At 38.6% G+C, this 22,792-nt stretch overlaps 1 long non-coding RNA gene across 1 annotated transcript in view; it reads left to right on the top strand.

Annotated features, from left to right (window-relative positions):
* The window catches only part of LOC129737192 (uncharacterized), a 101,847-nt gene that overhangs the window by 34,559 nt on the left and 44,496 nt on the right, over positions 1-22,792 (top strand). Inside the window, exon 3 of the long non-coding RNA XR_008734765.1 lies at positions 5,201-5,323. This is a non-coding gene — a long non-coding RNA (uncharacterized LOC129737192). The remainder of the gene's footprint in view (positions 1-5,200; positions 5,324-22,792) is intronic.

Genomic DNA, 22,792 nt, shown 5'->3' with positions numbered 1-22,792 from the left:
ATTTCTGGTATAAATTCCCAATTGGAGACATTTACTCTCGATTTTCAGTCTTTTAAAATGAATACTAGTTTTTGACTAGTGTAACAGTTTTCCTCTTAGTATCCCACTCTTTCTTAGACACTTTAAGGACCATGCAGCTGACTTGGTCAGTAATCATTTTTCTTACTTACCTGTAAATGAATGAACCCTGGTGCACAAGGACTATATTGATGATGTTTGGTCTATCTATTGATTTAACCATAGCAAACTCTTTTGAGCATCAGTGACTTTGCTCTCTGGTTTGTGGAAGTAGTCCATAAGTGCTGTGGCATACTAACTATCAGAAATGAAATTACTTAGGGAAAATAAGTACTCACCTTTCTGTTGTGTGATAAACTATTGTTCTGAAAAACAAGTTGGATTGCTGCTTCTTCGTATAAATTTCAATCTGAAAAATAAAACAGTCTTGCTCAAGTCATTGGACAGATATCTGGTGTACTACCTCTGTGTTGGTGTTACCCTCTTGTCCTCTGGCTTGTTCAAGGTACATGACAAGTTTGTCATAGTCACACCTCTGTCAAATTTTGTGTTATAACCAATTGATTTAGTTGTTAAAATAATTTCTCAAGTAAGCATTTATTTCTTGATGTCCTATTATTACGTCTCCTGGTGCTAAATCTGTGTTAAAATTGATTGTGGATGCTCAAGTTTGTCTCCAAATCTGGAAGGTTTGTAGATCTTGACAGTTGGTTTGTGCTCTGCTGCACACACAAAGTTGGTGACAATAACTGCAGGAGAATAAACTGAACTGATTCTTTAAGTTTCTCAATGAAACACATACAAAGTTTAGGAAATTGCTGAGTTTCAACAGCTGTAGGCTGCTAGAAAGGAGATCTCACCAGAGCTGCTCTTTTGCTAAAGTTAAGTGTTTTGCTCTCAGCAGCTCTTGGTCTTTGTGTATCTGCTTGTCGTTCCCACTGTCAAGCTTGTCTTACCAAATTGGTTCACCATTCACATCGCATTGCTGATCTTTCCTACTATTTGTGTTCTTCATCAGCCACCCCTGCTGCATGTGCTTGGCTGCTCAGCCCTGCCAGCCCGTCTGCTCCCTGGTTTGCTCCTTCTTTCTGCAATACTAGAATTCATAAGAAGTCCCTCAGCTTTACAAAACTATCTATCATTACCGGACATGCCCCAGTTATGTAGAACATGCAATGTAAATGAAATCTCTACAGCATGCCTGTGGGGTCTTGTTTACTGAGGTCTCTCTTTATACCAGGTGCTGACAAAGCATCCCTGCCCATCTGACTCCCTTCAAAATCCTTGACATGAGCTGCTTTTGCTTAAAATCTCACAATTATCTTTACTTAGGGAAAAAAATACCAAACAAACAAACCAAAACCCTAACAACAAATCCAAAACATCCCCAAATAACAAAGCATTTGCTCAAGGTTATTAACAAATTTAAAAATGAGTTGAACCATGGCCAAAATAAGTGGCCAGTACATTTTTTTCTGGGACGTTTGAGAGTTTTCATATATCAACCTCCTTTCCAAATAATGTTATTAGACATCTTGTCCTTCCCATGTGGGGCTGAAGACCAGACTCGCTGCCTGCTGGAACCTCACGGAGACTGGGTGAAGAGTGACTTGTCCTGCGTTACACATCTGATGTTGGGCAGACCAGATGGCCATAGCCCTTGCTGAAAGTCTGGGTAGGGCTTGCAGGGAACATGAATTTGAACTGCCTGTGAAGAAAACATGAGGGTGAAGTGTCTGGACTCAGAGTATATGGGGCCTTGTGCCATGTCTGAATTTACCAAGAGTGCAGTAAGCATTAAAATCAGCATCAAATGCACAAAAGATGTTCTTTCCCACACATCAAGTCAAACATGCTATACATCCCTAAATAAGAACAAATGCAAATAAGGATAAAAGTACTGAATATAACTATTATCAGCATGCTTCATGTTGTACCTTTATAATGAAATAAATTGGGAATAGAATGCAGCACCTACCATTGCAGGTAAAAATGAAATGGGTCAGCCATAGATGTTCTGGGTTTGTGTGGTGCCTGTTGTACAGTAGTAGATTTGGATTCTTGTATTTTCCTTCTTTTTCTATTAAAACTGTATTTAAGACCTTATTTCATGAACTTGCCAACAATAACTCATAAGAGGTGACTGGCTAACTTTTGTCCAAAGTAGTGGCTTATTGAATTGGTGACCTGCTTAATGGAAACCTTCTGTAGTCCATGGAACTTTGGTAACTTTCTGAAAAAGAAAGAACCACCCAAATTTCCTGTCTATCTTTGTTTTAGTTCTGCATTGACATTATGACAAAAAAGTCTCAGATATTTTTGTTGTCCCATAGGTGGGTTTGTTACCCAGTGCGCAGCACCAATTCACACACCTAGGCAAGGCATTCCTTATTTCTTTATTCTAGTCTGCGCAAAGTAGGGAGCTAGCTGGTAACCTGCCAATGCATAGCTCCCTGATTGCCAGAACTTTATACTATATATACAGTTTAGTACAAAGACATGAGCCTTCATTGGTTACAAGTTGCCCAACTCCTTCATTGCTTAGTACTCTGTTTTCCATTTGTCAAATAATTCTCTTGCTTCTCATGTTAATTAGTCCATATGCTCAGTGTCAACTTCTTTTGGGTCTGGGGGTTTTCTCGAGTCGGTGGTTACCATCTTCCCTTGCTGGAATTACCTTTCCCTTAGTTTTGCTGAGCTCTTTGCCCGTGATTAGCTTCCTATCAGCCCATCCATCCTGTGAAGGTGCTTCCTCCTTTGTGGAGTTCCTTTTCTGAAGGGAAGATTTGCTGGTGCCTAGCAAAGGGCTCAGCAGGGCATACCTGAGTTAACAGGCATGTAACCTGAATTAACCCTTAACCACTCACTTGCTCCAGCTGCCTCAAAGTCAAACTGCCAACAACACATTCAATTCCATCAACCACCTGGTATAATTTTCACAGTATGGAATTATGTCAGCTCAAATTTCCTTATTTCCAAAGTTGCCATGACAGACAACTGTTCCCCACGGCATTCTTTTTCTGGGCAATGTGTGTTTATGTGAACAACCTTTCAAAAAAGAAAAGAAAATCATAAACTCCTGAGTAATACAAATTAGACAGTATATTAATTCTATTATTTATCGCTTTTTAAGGCCAGTAAGAAATGTATCTGGAAAACCTGTAGAAATGTTTACAATAAAGGGTGTTAAGCAACTATATCCATAATTCTGTCATGACACTAAGATCTCAGTGGGGTTTCACTTAGGGCTTTAAATTATGAAAGGCTAAATAATCTTTAGATAACAAGGTAATTAAAAAAATGTGGGAAAAGGAAAAATATGACCTTCCAATACTTACATGCAAGCAAGGTGGATGAAGGCATGATAAACACACAGCTGCTGTTTAATGGGATGGGATTAATTTCTCTGTTGTGGAAACATTTCTCAGCCCCTAGGAAAACCTCCTCAGCAGCCTCCTGGACCAGCTTGTCTCAAGTGCCAATGTGTAGATGGTTATACCTTCTTTGTGAGTCAAGGTGGAAGCTGGAGGGTTCTCACTGGTTGGTAAATCCCATGGGAATGCCAGTACTGCCCTAGTAGCCTGAGGCATGGAAGCAGTTCAGTGAGGAATGGAGTAGGAAAAACATCCCTAACAGTTTATGTGTGAGGCATTTCAGCTATATTGGTGCTAAGTTAATCAGCACCTCCAACCCTTTAAAATCTTAATAGTGTAGAAACCTAAATAGAACTAAGAAACGGAGGTCCAGCCCACAGCGATGCTAAAATCCTCTGTTCCTGCTTAGGTTTTCCTACTAGCATCAGTGGCTGCTGAGGGTAGTACGAAATGTGCAGCTTGAAGCTCAACAGCCTGGTCAAAATGCAAGCAGCAGGAGCATCTTTGCTCCGTGGGCCTTGGATCCAGTGTTTATCTGGCAGGAAGGTACAACGATTGCTTGAAAATTTGAAACAGTGGCAGTTTTCTATATGTAATGGTACATGGAGGCCTCTAGCCTGCAAAACTCAGATGTTTGATATGCAGTTACTAAGTCCAAAGTGCAGATGAAACCTTTATGTAAGTTTTTGTTAAAAAAGAAACTTACCGCTGTATTCTGAATTAAGCTGCTGGTGACAGCAGTCAAATGGCAGGCTTTCAAGGGCAATATCAGGGATAATCATCTTGTTCAAATTAGTTTTTAATGTAAGTATTTTTTTTCTTACTGAGAATATTATTATGCACTCATATTTTTGTTTTATTAGTTTATGTATACAGCTACTAAGTTATTTGCATATTATAGAATTTTGTTTTATATTTAGCAGACATATATGGCATCCAAGCAATTTTAGATTTAATTTGATCAATATTTAATGAATTACAATTATCATTACAACTCAGAGTTTTGCACTGCCATATATTGCTGCATAATGTTTAATCAAGGAGAGTGAGAGAGAGACTAAAATATAACTGGAAAACAGCTATCAAGTTTATGTTAAAGAAATGTAGTGGAATTATTAACTAAATTACAGAGGTATGATTTAATAATTTTTTTTTAGTTACCACTTTAAAATTGAATTCCAAGAGCATTTCCTTAATTTATATTTTTAAATATCTGCAATATTTATTTAAAAAAATACACACAGAGCAAAATTACTTCATAGTATCAATGTTTGAAATCTCTGCATCACTAGCAAAAATTCCCAGGTGTTCTATCTGGGAAAATGAGAATAACATTTCTGCAATTTAAAAGAAGATCTGCCTATATGGACAGAATAACACAGTCAATAGACTTTGCTCATACATTACTAAGAGACAGTTATATAAATACTATGGGAATCAGACAAACCATTTAAGGTTAGTGTATCTGAAGACAGTGAAATGGGTCTTGAGTATCCATGAAAAATGTATGTTTAATATTAAACCTCTTGTTCCACAAACTAGAAATGCAAGTGATTGTATTTCATAATACCGACATGATTTCCCAATGGTTTTTGGTTAAGTAAAACTTAGGAATTGCAAAACATCTTCTCTGGTACTGCATGCTGGATAGAAACCTGTGTAGAAATGAGTTTTGAACAAGAAGCCTGGAAAAAGTCTAAAAATTTCTGCTTTAACAAGGCATTTAAAATATGCAGTTACAAGTTACAGGTTCTGAAAAAAATTGATGTATAAATATTCGGAATAAATAGTATGCTTTTTCTTTCCAGGTGTTTCTGAAGAAGGTGACTCAAGACTGCCCTTGTTTGATGCAATGTCTGGAGACACGGGTTAGTTAGAAGCACACAGATGTGACACACCTCTGGCTCCACAACATGCTACCACCTTCAGAGGTATTTGCATCTTGCATGTGAACTTTGGGCTGCTGCCTGAGCTCTTGCTATTATCCAAAAATACAGAATCATAGAATCGTTTGTGTTGGAAAAGACCTTTGAGATCATTAAGTTCAACTGTAAACCTAACACTGCCAAGCCCATCACTAATTCATATGCATCTACATGTTTAAACACCTCCAGGGATGGTGATTCCACCACCTCCCTGGGCATTCTGTTCCAGTGCTTGACCATCCTTTCAGTGAAGAAATTTTTCCTAATATCTGATTTAAGCTTCCCCTCATGCAACCTGAGGTTGTTTCCTTTTGTTCTAGCATTTGTTATTTGGGAGAAGAGACTGACTCTGAGCTGCCTACAACCTCCTTTCAGATATTTGTAGAGAGTGGTGAGGTCCCCCCTGAGCCTCCTCCTCTCCTGACTGAACAGCCCCAGTTTCCTCAGCTGCTCCTCACAAGACTTGTGCTCCAGACCCTTCCCCAGCTTTGCTGACCTTCTTTGGTCTTGCTCCAGCACCTCAGTGTCTGTCTTGGAGTGAGGGGCCCCAAACTGAACACAATATTTGAGGTGCGGCCTCACCAGTGCTGAGTACGGGGAACGATCACTGCCCTCATCCTGCTGGCCACACCGTTTTGGATACAAGCCAGGACAAAGATGCTCTTCACCCACATGCTTGTGGCTTTTGTTTTTTTCTGACAGCAACTGATAACTCCAGATAATGGAACATAGATTGAAAAACCCAGTTTATTATCTTTTTTTTTGACAATTAGTTGTTTACCCCAAGTGTAAAGCTAGACAATTTAAGGCTAAGAGTAAAGTTCCAAGATTTTACCCATGAGGGCAGTTTGCCATGGGAACAACTTATCTAGGGATGTGGTGAAATTTCTACCACTTGAAATCTTTAGATCAGAATTTAATATGTGGCTAATATGTAAATATATATGTTAGTTGAACAAGGAGTTTTGTTTACAGGGAGGAAATTGCTGAAGGAAATTCTATTGTCTTCAAGGTGTATGAAGTGCCATTTGGGTTACAAAAATGAGTCCACTCTGGTCTTAAAGCCAGTAAGCCATAATCAAACAGCCAGCAGAGACATGAAGTATCTGTTGTGTGATTCTTGCTTTTTATTGATATGCAGAGTGTGTATTAGGTAGAACAAGAGAGCTAGGTGGTGGAACTTGTTCTGGAGAAGGTATAGAGAGGAAAACTGTTTTAATAAATTGTTTTCATCTTTCGATTTTAATTTTTTTTTTTTTTAATTTCAGAAAAGTTGGTTGTGTTGCATCCCTAATTAGAAATTTGTGGTCAGGCAATGAATGTGTTGTGGTAAAAAATCTGTGTTAAACACTGTCAGTTACAGCTAAATGAAAATGAAGGTATTTTTAGCCGAACAATAATTTTCCTTATTTGAAGATTTTTGTTCTTTTAATTAGCAATTTGGAATGCAGTACATGGTTCTGGTCATGCGTATTGATATACCATATTTTAGCATCCAATTTTATTTGGGCAGATGACTGGAGGTATCTTTTAGCCTTTTAAAAATATTTCACTAATAATAAATGAAGACCATAAGCACCTAAAAGCAGAAGATAATATCCAAGCCCAAAATGTTTGTCTGTGTAAAGGTTTTAGTATGAGAGGTATTGTACAGCCCAGTCTTTCTTAGAAGTTTCAGGACTAGACTCTTAATTTGTTTATTTTTGTCATAAATCATGTTTTTAGATAATGCACTTGTGTTCCTCTTATTTTCTAGGTGTCAAAACATTTTTTTGAAATGGGAAAAAGTGCCTAAATTCTAATATTATTAATATATGCAAAGTACAACTTCTGCATCTGATGCTATTCATCACATCCCAAATTAATCATCAGGGACAGAACCCAATATCCCATTTCAAGCAAAGACCAATAGCTCTTGGCAAAATTAAATCATCTTTCAGAAATATTTCACTCTGAAAAGCTAATAATTCTATGGAAATGGATTTTTAGAAGAAAAACCTGAGTTTGTTATATAATCTTTCTGTAGGGTTCTCCATCTCATACATTAACATTTCATAACATACTTTAAATGAGAATTTGTTGGGAAATAGTTTACAATGTTGTTCCGACTGTCACAGTCCTTTAATGGTTCTGAAGTGATAATAATATGATTTAGAAACCCAAGGGAACATCACTTAAATCTGATTGAAGCAGAGACAAACACAAAGGAAGTGACAGATGCAGGGCAGGAAATTCTCATTTTTGCAATGACATTTTTATCTCATCTTTCCCTCCCCTATTCTACTTTAGAATAGTGCAACCAAATACTTCTACAGAATAATGTGCAATCTGCTGTTCTGTTACCCTTCCCACTCAGTATGAAGATTTAATGGAGAATGGAAAATGCATATTTACTTTTAACTTTTCTGCTGTGAGTGGTAGACAGCTCATGGCGATGCAGGGAGGGAGAAAGGACTTACATCCTGTACAGAAGGTGGGAACAAGGGAGATACTCTACTTAAGAGGGGAAAGGCTGAGGCTGGTTTTGGATCTTTTTGTTCCAATACGTGTTTATAACACTTGCCACTTTAAAGATATGTTGGCCGTTTAAAAACAAAACCCAGATAGATTTTTTTTATATATATATATTTTAAAGAAGGTGTTCAGGTGTGCACGTCTGAAAGGAACAGGAACTGAGCTCAGCCACACTACCACGGGTTGAATGTTGTTCCACAGTGCTTGCAGGTTCTGCTGTTAGAGATGCTTGCAGTCTTCTCCTTGCCTCAGCACTAGTAGAGTCATAATGTGCTCTCACAGCCAGAAGAGAGGTTGTTTTGTAACATATCAGAACGTATTTTTTTCCTTTATATGGGTTCTCATTTTCTGAATATATTTATGCTCCTGGAGGTCAAGGTGATAGTCAGCAGGGCTCACACTTAATGGATCCCCATCTTTGCCTGTGCACCCATGTTGTCCTAAGTGCTACACTGCCTCCGGTGCCTGCCCTGTGAGACCCCTGGTCACTCAGCTACCTTTGAAGGAGCTGCAAAAGCCACCTTAGAAAAAGAAGTCTATCATCAGTAGGCCTGGTTTTGCTCTTGAGGGATGTCTCCTTCCCCTGGGAAGTTCTTAGCATTGTCAGTTGAAAAAAAGATGAAAAGTCCTGCTCTGTTAATGCCAGGATGACTACTTTGAGATTACATTTGCACAATAAACAATGGACTGAATACTTATGAATCTTTTCAGAATAGTCCTAGCCAAGACATAATTTAATCCGTATGTTTCATTGAAGTGACATTTTAATTATTGATTGTGCTTAATGAATATGCTAACATGTAGAATTCGGGAGGTTTCTGCTGCCCCGCTGTGCTCTCTAGGCCCTCATACATTTTTAAAGAGGTGTCTGTAGGAGACAGTGTTCTGGGTTTACGCCAAGGCACCATAATGAAGACCACATACAGAGTTCAAGGGCTGGTGCTTGTCCTTCAGGAATAACATCAGAAACTTGTTTTGTCTGACAGTTGTTCCTGAAATTTTAAATTAGATTATTCACTTTTTCCCTGTGTAAATGGGGTAAGTTATGAGTGGTTTCCCATTCAGCTGGGGGCATAAAATAAGGTTTAACCTTATTTTCCATTTCAAATTGGGGGAAGAAAAATAAGTGGAAAGAAGTTCAGGCCAATGATCTAGTCAATAATATATTACAACTTAAGCACTCCTTCTGTATGCATTTGCAATGAGATTACAAAAGCTCTTAAGCCTTTCTGTCTTCTTGCTGGTTTTAATACTCAGGTGAAATAACCAATACGCACAGTGGAAACAAAAAATTTCTGCTGGAGAGGCCTTGACTGTGGTTTTGAATACAGCCTCGAGCAAAGACTGATGTTTAAATTGCTTCACTCTAAAGAGCCCTGGGGTGCTCTGTTGTGTCTATGGGGATCTCAACAGATGCGTTCATAAAACTTTATGCTGAAACCCTTTATACAATAACACATATTAAAGTAGTGACAATCAATGTAATAACATAGATGAAAATGGGAATCGTCTAGTGCACCAGGGTTGAAAAAAATGTGCTATTGTAAGCCTTTACAAATGGGAGACAGAAGTGTATCTTGAGATCACATTACTATGGGCACTCCATGAACTGATAAAATACCAACCTTGAAACTATTAGACTGCAAAGAAAAAAAGCCCCTTTTTTATTTTTTAAATACGGAGTTATTTAATTTAAGTGATTGTTATTTTTCTATTGTTTTTCAAGTGTTAGCAGGATGTCTCCAGTAAATCATAAATTATAAGATGTTACAGCTGCAAGCCAAAGCCCCATGAGAAATCAGATAGTACATAAAGAGGAGTGCCACTAAAGACTTGACCCTTAACTGTGTATAAGCACAGTCTGTGTATTAATGAGTAAAGAAATATTATAAAAAGGTGATGATACTGAGTCACTTTGACAATAATTTTTATTATTTATAATTCTATTTCAAAATTCTTTAGAGAGTTTGTGAAAAGCCTTTCTTTGGTGGGAGTTAATTCAGGGAAGCATAAAGTTAATTTGTGAGAAATTAGGATGGGATCATCACTTTCGGGGATGAATTAAGAGTGTGGGTTCAGGGCTAGTGAAATCCCAATGTGTCAAGATATGAAATTTCTAACATATAAGAGCTGGAAGCTGTAGTCCTGAAACCAGAGGCTGTTGCATCCTTCCTCCTGGTACATTTGGAGGGAACCTGCTGGCTGTGGGACGTTGTCTTACCGACGTGCAGCAGGTTCACCCATCATGGAGGTCCAGAATTCAAGTACTCTTGAATTGCATACTCTTCCTGTGCCTGTCTCATTTCATTTTTCTCTGAGGAAAAAGAAGGATTTATAGACAGATCCTCACTCTCTGGGATGTCTTATCCATGTTAGAAGCTTGGACCCAACTTATTGATCCTGATAGGAAGTTCTTGTGTAGAGTGAGCTTAAAGATTAGGTCCTGGAATGTTAATACATCTTTATGTAACAGGTTTATACATTATAAGCTTTAAGTTTAGTGCAAACCAAAGTGCTAATATGTAGCATAAATTTGAAGAGAGATTTCCCCCCAAAGCCTGGAAATGCAGCTGACAACATCTGTTAAGTCTCTGTAGTTTGTAAAAAGGAGAGTTACTTTATTATAAAAGAAGAGGTTTCAGATAATCTGAAGATCATATTTTTTTTTTTCCATCCCAGAGGAGCAGATAAGATTCTTCTTTCAGCCAGGGGAAAACAATTCTTATCGATCCATCAGTTGTACAACGAGTGATGACATGAATTAATTTAAACCGGCCTAAGGTATCCTAAAAAAGTAAAATTAAATGTGTAACAGTAGGTTCTCCTCTTATCTTCAAATCTAGCAAAAAATCTTAAACTTTTATGATCCCTAAGCATGGTCTCAGGGCACATGAATGCACTGCTGCTAGTCATCTCCTCTGCTGCAACCAGAACATGTTCCTGCCCATAGCACACCATACCACAGTATGGTATCCCACACTGGTGTATCATATATGATATACCCTACATGGTATTCCATAGTACAGTATGGATATTTTTGAAGGGAAAGTACTTTTTCTTGGGGTTTTGTGCAAAGACGGTCTGCGTGAATGATTTTGCAGAGGATGCTGAACATCTTGCATCTTGGCTGACTGGATATATTCTTCTAAAATAGTATGCAGATTTGTTCTTAGCGATTTTCATTGAAAAAGTAAGGGTTGTTCCTGCTTCTGGAACTGGATGCCTTAAAGAAGGCTGTTCTGAAAGGTTGGGGTAAAATGCTGATTGTTGTTATCTATGCTAATCACAGAGGCATTAAGTCAGTCTACACTAGCTGATGAAGTAGCGCTCTCTACCCTTAGAATATTTCCTTTTCTTTTGTACTTTTTTTCTCCCCAAAATTTAAAGTGAGATTTGTAAAATGGATTGCCAGAAAATGGCAGTCTGAGTAGAGGTGACAAAAGGTGCTACATTGAACTTAGTTGAAGTGAAAGGCTTCTACCTTAAAGGTAAACAAAACTAAACTCTGCATTTCTTTAGTTGCCCTTGGGGGTCAAATCAATAAGTACTCTTGTTTTCCTTGCTTGAAGTTTATACTTTCTGTAGGAATGTGATTTTGCTTTCAAAAAGCCTTAATTCTTCTTCCTTGTGAAAACAAATTTCACGACCAACCCATAAATAATCACATGAAAAAATAATAGCAGCCTAATTTACATCTAACCTTTCTTTTTAATGATTAATGGATACTATTTATGTAAACTGTTTCTACATTCCAGCGTGAAATGAAATTTAAATTGCAAATTTTACAGTGGTGTATTTTAACTGGTGACCCTTTCCCCAATCACAAATTAAAAAAACCCAATTACATTTGTAATAAAGATGCTAATGCATTTCTTGTTTTTAGGGCACGTAAAGTTCTTGCTGCCAGCAACTTTATTTTTCCTGTTGATGAGCCAATAAAAATGTATTTTCCAAAGTGCTCCAAAATATGTGTATGTGCACATTGAGGAAGGTAGCTAAAGAGTAATTCTCAGCACATTCACTTTGCAGCAGCATTTGTGGTCAAGTAAACCTATTGCAAGTTGAAGGCTACATCGCATACCATTCTCCACAGTCAAGTGTAGCCTTTGAAGGGAAGTAGGTTTCCAACACATCTGAGGCATTGAACCCTCCCACCAGCCAACGGGCTCTTCAGCAGCTGTGATTGCTCAGTCCTTCAAGGCTGGTGCCAAAGATGCTCCTCTCTGCCTGCCTGCAGAGGTCTAAGTGCTGCACTTCGCTTGGATTGCCCTTCATCAGGGCTGCCAGGAGCGGCGAAGAGCAGAGCTCCCAGCTGAAATGCAGCGCAGGTCCCTGGAGACTGGCTTTCTCTAACAAACAGCTCTCTAAAGTTATCTGCGTTCCACAGAGTTTTTGATTTAGGGTCTCGGAGGCAATTTGATTCCAGCCGAAGCATACCTATTAAACAATGATCTCTTTCTTTGCTTCTAATTGCACTCAGGACCCTCTTTGGGGATTAAAATGAGATGGCATTTTTGTAACTCATCACATCATTTGAACTCTCAAGGAGGACACAGAAACGGCAGAGAGAAGGGAGCTGGAGTGTTTGTCTCATCGTATTCAGAACCGTATTCAGCTGTGACTTTGAAAGGGCAATGCAGATCTACCAGCTCCCTCTTGAGAAGGCTGGTGGCCACCGCCAGCTGTACAGACCTGCTGAGATGCAATTAAAGCCGAGGTGCTGCAAGGTCCAATGAACTTGTCACATCAGTTTGGGGATCTTGAAGGAATGAGGAGAAACAGGGACTTTGCAAGTGTGTGTGTGTGTGTGTGTGTAAATTACACCAGAACAGGGTGAACTTTGCTGCTTTAGGGTTGCTGGTCTTCTGAAGGGAATATGGGCTGAGCTATTCAGCTGGATGTATTTTCATTACCAAGACAAACTAGACAGAATCATATTAAAACTACCTCCCGAAGAACCTTTCTTCTTTTTTTTTTTTTTCTTTTGAGAAGGCTTTTTTTTTCCTTCTTTTGAGAAGGCTTTTTTTTTTGGGTGGGGGAGTTGGAGGGGTGGAGCTTTTTTCTATTTTTGTAGCAATACATTGTCAGAAAAGAGCAGGACCAGATGCTGTCTTTGCGTCTATGAGGGGAAGTAGAAAGGTGATAAGGACAAAACAAAAAAAAACCCACAGAAAAGTGTGCTGAAAGGCAGCGTTTCAGCACTGCACAATGCTACTTGCTGACAATGAGAGGAGACAAAGCAAATCACTGCTCGTGCACTGTTTGCTGGTCTGTGTGAAAATATCTTTTTTCATAATATCAGTCAGAAAATATCTTTTTACGTGTAGATTGACCAAATTCGTTCTTCAAAACACTAATTATAGAACTGCTGGGTGTCATTTTAAAAGTTGCTTTGCAGGATAAAAGAGCACTTCAATAGCAGGTATGTAAACCTTCTTAGCAATACTTTTGAAATTGTGGCAGAGGTGAACCCAAGGAATCTCAGGCTGTAACTTTTGCCTTGGCTTCTAGGAGTACCCAGCTGCTCCTGGCTGTGACAGGTCTCTTGGGAGGTGGAGCACCATTGTGTGGTGGGAATCCACGTGATGTGGAGCTGTGGCTAGACTGGCCAGGCCAATAATTTAACAAGTGCAATCACCTCCCTTTACCTTGGATGAAACTACCTGCTCAGTGTTGCAGATGGCTTGTAAGATGCCTTGGATGCTGCAGATGACTCTTTGGGGTGCTGTTCCTGGCACAGGATCTGATGGGTGCTCAGGCCAGCAGCTGCCAGCAACCCAGATGTGCCCCAAAGATGCACTGGGTGCTGCACGTTGCAGAGTCACGGCACAATGACTGAGCAACTCTTGTGTTCCGGAAACCCCAAATCTGGGCTTGGGGATACAGGCTCAAAGTCTGCTGTGATGATCTTGGTGTAGCATGTTAGCATTTACATTTGCAGTTCCTTAAGTCCAAGGAAGGCCAGTGTCACTGCTTTTGCTGGATCATTTGCAGGAACATCATATGCAATTACTGCTTTTGTAACTTTGCTTAGCTCTTATCATTATATTCAAGAGGCCTGAAATCTCAGCTCTGGCTGTAATCACTTCTATCTGTGACATGATATAATCGGTTACCCTGACAATCTATGAGCACACAATGTTGTCTTTGTATTGCCACCAGCCTTGAGCTCTGCCATTGTGTGGTGTTTAGGGTTTCCTGACGCTCTTCTGGCCAGCGAAAGCTCACCTGCCCTTGCTTCTTGGCTTAGTGTCTCTGTGTGAAGACTAACTTAGTCTGATGTCTCTTTGCTCACAGTACTTCTTAGCAGTTATTTTCTCATTTAATTTTTATCTGAAAATATGGTGTAGTTATGGTTAAGAGGTTGGGTCCTCTCAGTAATTCATTTACCATTTATTATACAGGTGACCGAAGCATTCAGCTCGAGTGGTAAGAATTCACACAAAGAGTAATGCTCTTGCTGACTTTCGGAGCAGGCTTCTGCATAACATTAGGTTCAGATCCTTCTTGACAAAGAGGCACTAAATTGGTTTAATGGACTGTTATAATCATGGAAAAGGTTTCAGATTAGAATAAAACCACTTTTTCTACCCTCAGTTACTTCGCTGCAGAGGCTAGTGGTTTTACTGAAGATGAACTTATTTCTGATGATATTAGAAGTAACGCAACTGAATTTGTAAATGAGCATGGTGAAATGGAGTCTGTAATACATAAAAATGAAAGTTTGCCTATTTCACCTTTTCTTTAATGAAGGTATTCGGGCAAGATATTAGTTCTATTGCTTAAACAGTTTTAGTATAATATAGCACTGAAGATGCTGAACTTGTTAGCTTGTTGATTGCATGGTTGTTATATCAGTGCTAATCATGACTGACAAATAATTTAAGCAATGTTTCTAACTCTATTAAAGGATATATTCCAACAACTACAAAATCCTCATCTGAAAGGCAGATCCTATATGCTGTAGCCCACTGAGAATCTTTCCAAGCTGTGCACACACCAAAATGTTTGTTGTGAATATTGGCTTTCAATTTACCCTTTAAAATTAAAATCAGGAGAAGAAAAAACCTTTTCTAAAGAGTTTTAGCTCTTTCTTATTTAACCAATTATCAGTATGTGCTTAAGAAAACACCAGGCAACATCCCTCTTCCATGACTTGTAATTTACCTGAATGGGGAAGGGAATGCTTTGGTGGCAGTTTTATTTTTGCTTTTTAATAAAACTATTGATTTCATATAATATGTTCTGTTGTGAGAGCAGAGACTGAAACTGTTGCTTGTTTCCACCCCTTTCAAGTAAATGCTTGCAAGGCATTATACTCTCGCTCTCTATAGCCCTATACATCTTGCACAGCTTTTAATGCGGGAGGGGGGCAGTGCCTTTCCCCACCCCAACATGCAGCACAGCAGTCAGCCGCCAGCTTCGGGAAGGAGAGGAGGGCATCCGCGCACACACTCCGAGGCAGATGCTCTCATTGTAGAGGACACGTATTACTGTTTTATTGCTCTTACAGACAAAAAGTGGTAGGAAAAGGGTGGGGTCCCTGTATTTAGAGAAACGTTCAGCCCTGTCTGAGGTCTGGGTTTGCTCTAGACGGGTCAGATAGGGTGAGTTGCCTGTTGTGACTCGTCTACCTGGTCCCTGGGCTAAGGTGGGAGACAGCACCTACCTGCTTGGATGCAGCTTTTGGAGGGGCATAGAGGTATAACTGCAGGTGTTTGGGGAAGATTTCTGCCATCAAGGATGTGTTCAGGAAGAGTGTTGTTCCAGGATGTTCCCTTGGGGAGAGTCAAAGCGTACATCTGGATCCCAGACTGCTTGCAGTTTGGGCACCTCTGACTCTTGCTTTTTTGCTGCTTTCATCTGCAGCCCAAGCATGTCCTGCTCCTCAGCGTGCTGCTCGCTGGGTGTTGTAAAGCATCCTGTCTCATCCAGATAAGACATTTCCTAGTGAAGGAAGCATTCCCTTGTGCTGTCCTCAGGGTATAGACTTTAAAACCACTCGCAACCTACCAAATAGCTATTATTTTTGTCTTTCCTTGTAAAGGACTTTTGCCAAAAAACCCCCCTGTCTTCCTTTTCTTTCTTATTACTATATGTGATTTTTCATTAAAATATTTATCTTTTTAAGGCTAATTTGAAAGGCCTCATGCTATGAAGTTGCATGCCGCAGACCTTCAATTTAAGTACATGCCATCATCAGAGGGAAAATTATAGAAGGAAATGATGGAGACCCCAAATCCTGAGATTTGCCTAAGTTTGCTAGATGTCTCGAAGTGAGTGGCAGGTCCAGGGCTGTGCTTGGAGAGGTCCTTGAGGCAGTTCATATTTACACGTGGGCTCATTAGCATGCTCATTACCAAAGAGAGTGTACAGCTGGGTGGGACTGGGATCCTTCTCTGGAGAAAGAATTCTCTTGGGAATTATGCTAACAATGCCTAGGAAGTGTAAAATTAGAAGGTCTTCGATGATTCAGGTCCTAAAGCTTCCTATTATTTTAGAACTACATTCACCACCAAAGGAATGGCCAGAATCACCTTTGAAGACATTTGTGTTGCTGAGTACAGATGTTGAGTCCAACACCTGGCTTGCTATTTGTGGAAGACCCTACATCATACATCCCTCAGGTGTATTAAACTCAGAAGCCGAACCCGTATGATTTGGATTTGTTTGTTTGTACAATTTTTATTTTTCTGTCAAAAGTGAAATTATGCTAAAGCAGAAGCTTGTCTTGTAGGCATTGCATTTCAAAAATTTTTAAAGTATCCAAAATAAAAATTAAAACATTAACATGAAAAGCATTAGACCAACAATAATACAATACATTACATTTAAAAAGCCAAACATCATTTGCTGCATCATTTCAGGCTTCTTAAGAACAACAGCATCAGTGAAACAAGCTGGACAGAAATGTTTCAAAAGGATAGAACGTATTTTGGTCCTATTAATTAAATCAACAGCTTAATAACTCTGAGGAGGGATGTAGGCTGGTGAAAACCTCAGGCGTGGTGGAGCTTGCTGTTCACTTGTTGTTTCTAGGCCTGTCTAATTTCTGTTCAGCCTGCCTTATCAGCTTGTCAGATGGAAATCAGATCTCTTGCAGAAGCTGTATTATTACTGTTTTGTTTTTAAGCAGACATAAAACCTGACACTTTTCTGACATTTTTGGCAATTGGGGGCATGGAAATTTTAGGTTGCAATGTTTCTCTGCACAAAAGCATAATAGACTTGACATGATTTTCCATCTCTCCTTTTTTAAGAGGTACACAGGAGCCAAAGTGAGATGTTAACTTCCACAAAGAAAATCAGAATCTGCCACATTTTTTTTTTTTTTTTACAGTCTGAAGGATCAGATCCTTAATTTCTATAAACTGGCTTCAGTTTTGCTGAAATATGTTTGAGCCTTCATCTTGTTCCATAGCTTCAACGTATGCCATATAGCACAAGTGGCTATAAATTGTTAGCTTAATACTAGCTATTATTTTTGTTTGCCAAAATGTACCAGTTTATGCTTTTTTTGTTCTTAGTAGAATAAAACAGGAGTTAAGCATTGCATTGGCCAAGCAACAGTCACAATATTCAGACTCTGAATAGCTTGTTTTTCTGTCCTTAATTTTGCTTTTGTTCCATTCTCAGTCTGCAGTAAACTAACATCCTTAGTTCATCATGGGTAAAAGTTTATCCAGGTGTTAACTTCAGTGGTAATCTCAGAAAATGAGGACTACAGGCTTTGAAAGGGGGAGGAACCAGTGAGCCAGTGAGCCTTCTAGGGGGGATTTCTGTGCTGCCCTCAGCATGCCAGTTTCCCCTTTTTCTTCTCTCTGTGCATTTTCACTACTTTTACTAAAATAATTCAGTGAGGTGGAATTACTTGGTGGGTGCTGCCTGTTAAAAGGATTCAGGGTTATGAATATCCTTGAAACGACACTTATTTTGGCAGTTTTTGAAAAATTACACAGTCTTTTCTTACTGAGAGGTCTAATCATGTAAGACTTTCTTTTGCATTTGTCTATTGTGAATATATTGTGATTACTGTGTGCATATGATTAGGAGGCAGGACCTGGGCTTTAGAAGCCTTTCAGCAAGGATTTCGTTAGCTGCACAAAGGGGATCCACAAAAAAATAAACTTGCTTTTTGTGGATCAACTAGTCCTGGTGTACCTAAGACAAGAAGCGCTCAGTACGCAGGCAAAATTCAGCTTTGCTGGAGCAACAAAAGAAGTCCTCGGAGAGGGGGGCTGAGAGCTGGGGGGACAAGGCAGAAGGATGTAGGGGGAAACTGGGGCTGGAAAAAACCAGAATAATTCAGTGAGGATTCAGGTGAAAGAAAAAGGTTTGCTGGAATTGGTGGGGCAGCAAGGTGGAAGGAAGTGATTTAATTTCTATGCTCTCTGCCCATGCAGCCTTCTAGTTCTACATTCACTTGAGCCCCAGGGCTTGCTGCCTTGTGCCACCCAGGACACTGAGAGGGAACCTGGAAGATATGTAAAAATAAAATAAAATTAAAAAAAAAAAAAAAGATAGGGGGGCAATCTGTGGAAGAGAGTGAGGAAAACGGGGTAAGACTGGAAGATTGGTGGGGAACCGTTTCCATTTCTGTCAGCTGGTGGGGCATCTCCTGCAGAGTTTGGTCTGCTGTAGCTTTGCTTGCATGTCCTGTTCTTTTGCCCAGCTGTAGCTGGGCTGGATGGACAGCTATGGGACCAAAGGGCTGGGGCTGCCAATCTGCATTTCATTAGCTAACAGAACTGAACTTGTGAGTTACATGTTACGTACTCCAAATTGGTTGGTTAGCACAAGAAGCAAATGCATTGCGCATTTAGTAATTTTACGTAAAAGTAATTTTACTGACTTCTGTAGGAATGAAAGTTAGGGTTTAGCATATAAAACACCTATGAATTCAGATTTTTTTTTAAAATTGATTTTATATGCTTTTTTAGTACTTTTAATGTTTTTCTTTTTGAAATTTAGCAAAAATGCATCAAAACCCCACAATCTAAGCCTCCAAGATAATCTGCCTATATTCTGGTTACTCCTCATATGTAAATGATAAATAATGATACTTACTGAAAATGCAAAACATGTACAAATCATCATAAGACTTATCACTTGTATTTTGTTACTGAATTATGAATCCAGGAGACAGGTTCTTATAGCCAGTATGCTGAAAACTCCCATAATGAACTCCCATGATACAGTGAAGATTGTTGCCAATAACATAAATAAATGTGTTGTACCATCCTGTGAACATGAAATGGAATACAAAATATAACAACTGAAAGGCTGGGAATGGCTGTTCTTTGGTAGTTGGTTTATATTTTATAACTATGGGAACTAAATCAATATTATGATTCTTTATGCACAAACATTTTCAATCTTGTTTTGGAATTCTTATAAAATATTCAATAAACCAGAGAAAAGATAGTAACTTGAAGGGTTCAGGTTATTTTCTTCACTCTAGGTGCAACATTACTTTAGAGGATTGAAAAGTACCCAGCAGCATTTTTCCACGAATGGTGTTTCATTCAGCTGTGTGTCTCAAATATAGGAGTAAAATCCAATAGCTTTACGCGAGCATGTTAATCATGTTAGTGAACAAATATTTGTGAACACGGTGACCTGTAGTTAAATGAGGTGATGGGTTTGGCGGGGAATGGGGGGCTATCCAAGGAGTAAGAGGCTGTAGACTCAATCTAGCAAACGTTAGTTGTGCAGTCAGTTGTCTTCCTTATAGCTCCTCAGGGTGTGCAGTTTGCATGATGGCAGAGCTTAAAGGCTCTCGTGGGTACAAGTGGTGGTGTCCTTCAGGGTGAGCCGTTACACAGCTGTGTTTCATGGCCACATAGGTCTTAAAGCCTTTCAAACTATGCCCTGATTTTGCATCCTTAAGTGCCCTCACATCTCAGGCCTTGTATCGTGATTTTTAAAAACAAACAGAACCAAAACCAACCTGTGTATTAGGACACACCCTTTTCAAATTTATACATAAATTTGCTTTAAATATGTGCTTAAAATAAAGCATTTAAAAATTAATGTTTATTGCTGTACAGAAGAATGGAAAGCAAATTTTACTGTGAGTGGGAATCTAATATGCCATCAACTACTTAAGGGTATGAGTGGCCTACATGAAAAATGGAGTTCTTTCCGGTAGTAAAGCTCAATTTTTTACTTCAAAGAGCACTTAATTTCATATCTGCTTTTCTAAATAATAGAATTTCACTTTATTCAATTATTTAGACTTTGTATTTAAACTTACAATTTAGTTAGTAAATAAGTTAATTATTACTGTGTTAAACCGAATAATCCTATTTCTATTTCTATTTCTATTTCTATTTCTATTTCTATTTCTATTTCTATTTCTATTTCTATTTCTATTCTATTTCTATTTCTAATTTCCATGTTATTCATTCCAACTCCTTAGGGGATTCCTGAGGTCATCGGCTCCTTTCCTCACTCAGAGCATAGCTAATTTTGAAGTCACTCTAGCTTGCTAAAATCCTTGTTCATTTTTCTTCCGAATATCTTCAAGGATGGAGATTTCGCAACCTGCCTATAGAATCATGAGATACCTACCTATGTCCTACATTTGTAACTCGGTCCAGCTCTTCTCCTGAAGAACTCAGTATAGCACTAAGAAGGTCACAAGAACAGCTACCTTATACCAAGGAGGATTTATTTTTGATGGATAATACAGCATAGGGAAGATAAGGCAGCTAAAGGCAATTTGTTTTGCAAAATGAATCCCTTCACTGATGAATCAAGTGACTGGTCACATGGAAACTATTTGCTTTTTGGAAGAGGCCATAAAAGACTTCATGGAGGAATTTATTAAATCCTGCATTCATGAAGCCCAATAGAGTAGTCTGAATCTTTCTCTGCTTTTTCCAAACAGAAGTGCTTCCTTTGGAAATTATTCATTGTTCTTTTACGATTTCTAAAAAAACCATTGATATTTCCATCCAGAGGGAGATACTTATTTTGCCTTTTGTATGAAAGTGCTTAGCATTTGTGCACATGAAGCATTAAAAAACTATGAGCCAGGCCTGCCCCACATGTCTTAAAATGTTGTGATTTTTTTTTTAAAGACTCTTCTCCTTTGTCTTCTCTTTTTTGCAGCCTGATCAATACTTTTGCATCTTTCGTATCATGTCAATGTTATAGATTCAACTGCTAGCTAGTGCTGGTGCCATTTCTCTATAAGGAAAGTAAAGCAACTGACATAATCTCCTGGGCTTCAAGAAATGGAGGAATTATGAAATATGTATACATGTGAAATGTAAGCAACATAATTTAAAGACCATGACTGTAACTTGTGTGTACAATTACGACAGTTTCCAGTACAAGAAAAACTTCTGGATTTTAGAATGAAGTGGAGGTTTTTTAACATTTGAATACATATTATTTGTCTTTTCATTTCCCTGCCATTACAATTTCAGGAAAATATTGTGGAAAGGTAAGAGGGGTAAAGATGTGCCAAAAGGTGGTTGTGGTATGTTATAGCTAAAGACTAGTGTCCACAAATGGGTTTCAGACCTGTTTTGTGAATAAAATTCACAAAATGTGTCTAGACTTGATCTAAATGAGTCTTTGGGTAGTCAAGTGAACTGTGAAATTACTAGTCTTCATCCAACCACACCTGTCTTTGGATGTGTTTCATACAGAATGCATTTTACTTCATAAAACCTCTAGATCTGATTAATTTGTGCTGGTATTGGTATAGAAATGAAGCCATATACCCTGTATTAGCTATTGCAACAAAATGCATGTAAAGTAGTGGTCAGTTCTCCTCTCTGCACTGGCTTTCTCCTCATCAGTCTCTGAAAGGCTGCTATTTTGATATTCAATGTTTTTTACAGGATTAGCTCTGGTCGCTGGAACAATTTCAACTTGCTGCGGTTATAGCAATTGCATTCTTTGGAATTAGATTACAGAATTTTCTACTGTGAAAGACACAAAGGCTGTAGACTGAATTGTTTTTGAACTAAATATAATACTATACTAACTACAGATTTTTCCAATTCAGACATGAAAGGTCCAGAAAAATCAAACAACCCAAACACCTCCATACATACCCTATCAAGAATTCATTATAAGACTACTTTTTTTTTGTAACTTCTTTTTTTAAATACCTGAGAAGCAGTAAGCAACTTGCTTAACAGTGTGGATTTCACATAGCAGCTGAGAATGTTTCTCAGATCCTTTGCACTCTGCTTCCTTCACAGGCTTTGCAGGAGTCATGATTTCTGAGATAAAAGAAACGTCACCTAGTGCCTTCTTTCAAGTAATGAAACCTAATTAGGATCTCTGTAAAAATCTGAGCATTAGCCAGATGGCACAAGTCTTCCAGTGCCTGTGAATTTTTTTTCATTAAGAATTAATATCATTAGCTTTTAAAGAATGTTTCATTTAGACATTGTTAGTCATATTACAAAAAAAAAAAAAAATTAATAAAAGAATACTATCTAATGCCATTGCTATAGTTTGATTGCTTCTCATTTCTCTTTAATTCACAGTTGGCTACTACAGGGTCTTTACCCTTCAGGCCCCACAAATGGCAGAGCAATATTATACATGGACTTTATTACCTTCCTTTAAAAAAAAAAGCAACAAACCCAACTCTTCCCCTGAAGTGAATCAAGACAGTCTGAAATCCTTTCTCTGGGTTCTCAGTTGTGAAAACACACTTTGAAGGATTCTTTTGGTTCTCTTTCTCAGATGGTTTGTTGATATTTTGGGTGTACTTCTCTTTCTAGCTGTATTCATCATGTGTTCTTTAGGTTATGCGATAAAAGGGATCTCTGGGAAGCAGCAAGGATGGATTGTCTTTAGTGTGTACCTAACTCACCGGTATTAGATTTCATCCTTCCCTTTAAATCATGGTTTGCCTTGTAAGCTTTTTTTTGTGTAACATTTTATTTTTAAAACCAATCTGATTCCCTTAAAAGGAACATTCATCATGGC

Source organism: Falco cherrug, chromosome 12 (genome assembly GCF_023634085.1).
Source record: "Falco cherrug isolate bFalChe1 chromosome 12, bFalChe1.pri, whole genome shotgun sequence".
NCBI lineage: Eukaryota > Metazoa > Chordata > Aves > Falconiformes > Falconidae > Falco > Falco cherrug.
Note: the sequence above shows the minus strand (reverse complement) of the source record. Positions and strands in the feature narration are given on the sequence as shown.